A 2,675-nucleotide genomic window follows, 5' to 3' on the forward strand; every position below is an offset into this window, starting at 1 on the left:
AGGAAGCAGAGGTTGAACGGGTCAAATCAAAAGGGGGTCACAAGTCAGTGAAGAAGGAAAGTGTAATTAACAGGGCTACTATGAAACCGAAACCCGTCAGGAGACCAGGTCCTCCTGTTCAAAAGCCAGTGGAAGAAAAGGTGTTGACCAGGGAAGAACGTATTGCAGAAATGGAGAAACAAAGGGTGCTAAATGGAAGAGTAGTATTTGATCCAGAAATTCTTACTGAATTTGGTATGTCTACTCTTTTTGATTTTGTATCTCTGCAAAGCTTGGATCACTTGTTTGAAGCCCCAGCACCTTACTTGCATGAACCAGAGGTGCATAAATTCTATTACAAAGTGGAGCTTCTAAGTGATGGAGGGATCAAGACAACAGTGAGAGGGGTTAAAAGTTCTCTGAATGAATAAATCTTGGGCATCATTTTGAGTGTACCTGTGGAAGGGATCTGGTCCATTGAAGGATGCAAACACTCTACTGAGTTTGCCCAATAAGCCACCAAATGTGGGGACATTAAACGTGTAGGACTACCTAAGAAATTTCTAAGAGGAGAGTACCAGTTGATGTTTGAGTTCATCAACAAGGTCTTGGTACCAAGGACTGAGCAGAGAACTGTAGCATCTTCTGTTGATTTGTTCCTTATGGAAAAATTGGATGAACTTAAGGCCATCAATCTTCCTGCAATTATGCTCTAACACATGCACAGAGTGATGACTTGGAAGACCGCCAAGCATGGCATTTCTTATGGATATATGTCGAACTATGTGTTCAAACACTTTGAAGTACCTCTTGGTAGAGGCGTACATGGTACTGTCAAGCAAATGTTCACTGTTGTAACTCTCTTGGAGTGTGAATATGCTGAGGGAAAGGCAAATGGTAGGTCTCATGTGTCAGATCTTTTTTAGCAACAAGCATCTCCCAAACATGAATTGACTTATCTTACCGTTATCCTGAATGCTAAGGAGGTTGAGATTGCACAACTTAAGGCTCAGTTGCAGAGGACCATTTCCAAGGGACTTGGTACTAATTTAGTGGATGAGAAGGAGGCCTAAAAGTTGAGAGCTGAGAATGAGCTGCTGCTGAAGACAAATGCCTCATTCAGTGAGGAAGTCCAAGCTCTTAACAAGAAAATCATTCAAGCTCATGTCGATGCAAATGAGCGGATGAATTTGCTGATGAAAACCTTCACTCCCCTTCCCCCTCCATCCTAAATGTCTAATGTCTCCCTATCATCCTGTCTTTCTATCTAACTCTAGTGGCAAAGTGTATTTTTTTGGCTGATTTATGTGGTCAACTCAGTGATCTAATGATATTGTCTCTTGTGGCTTGTCTCATATGCATTTATCTTCTCTATTTCTGCTTACTTGTGCATGTACTGTGTGGCCTATGACCCTGAATTCCTAAAGTTTTGCATGCAGCTTGTGTATTTTTACTGCTACTCCTTTTCAATGATGTCAAAAGGGGGAATTTGATTGTGAAATTAGAGTCTAGTGGGAGAGAGAAGAGGGGATATGGATAGGAATGCTATTGATAGGGGGAACTAATCAAACAGGGGGAATACTACTAATAAGGGGGACTGATGTATTTTGAATGAATGTTTAACCCATGTGAGGTAGCATAAAGCTTGTTTGTCATCATCAAAAAAGGGGGAAATGATAAGTCTTACTATTCCCAGATGTTTTGATGATCTCCTCACAAATGCAGGGACCTGGTCCTCTGCAGAGTATTCTCGTCCAGGTCTGTGTGATATACAGCTGGAAAGCTGTCACATCAGAGGTTGGTGAGGTATTCAGTGTACCACACCAATCAAAATGGACAAGGTTATTTTGTCCAACGGTCAATAACTCTTTATGGTTGATATAGTCAACATGACAAACAAAAAATCACACATTCATTCAAAGAGAGAATATTCAAGCTTAACAAAAACAGCAAGGGACCTCATAGACTGATGAATTACTTCCTGAACAAGCTGTTATTTTGATTGGTTGTATTTGTGTTTACATTGTAGGATTCGTTTCACATGTGTTATAAACGTTACAATCCTTGGATGAATCACTGTAAGAGCTTAGTTGAGAGAAACTTTGTGTCTTACGTTAAAAGTCTATATTAATCAGTTGGGTTAGTATAGTGGCCAATGCAGGAATTGCTTTGGCTCATTGAGTGATAGTGTATTACTCAGAATAGAGATTAAGAGGTTAATCTCATGTGTGTTGTAAACTGTGTTTTACTTTTGCTTGAGAAGATTAGTAAAAACAGTTTGAAAATCATGTGAGACAGGTCGTGGATTTACTCCTTTGAGCAAGGAAGTTTCCACGTAAAGTTGCGTGTGCTATCTTTACTTTCAGTATTTTCTTCTGTTTATCTTAACTGTGCTAAGGACCTGGTCCTATCGTAACTAGTGGACGCATACATTCCAACAAAAAGTCTTAAAGTAGAAAGATGATAGAGTTTGAGGTTAATGGTAAAGAAAAGTATATATTCTGTCACGACCCGAGGGCACCCCCTAGTCGTAACCGGCGTACTCGACCTCTCGGAGGTCTAATACAAGCCTCTTAGCATTCATTCATCGCATAACACTAAAAACATAATGAATTTAAAACTTTCTTTACCAAGAAAACATTTAAATAAAAAAGTAGCAAGCGGAAGACTTTCTAGACTTTATACATGATGTCTCA

This window comes from Solanum tuberosum, unplaced genomic scaffold, assembly GCF_000226075.1.
Source record: "Solanum tuberosum cultivar DM 1-3 516 R44 unplaced genomic scaffold, SolTub_3.0 scf00016, whole genome shotgun sequence".
Lineage (NCBI taxonomy): Eukaryota > Viridiplantae > Streptophyta > Magnoliopsida > Solanales > Solanaceae > Solanum > Solanum tuberosum.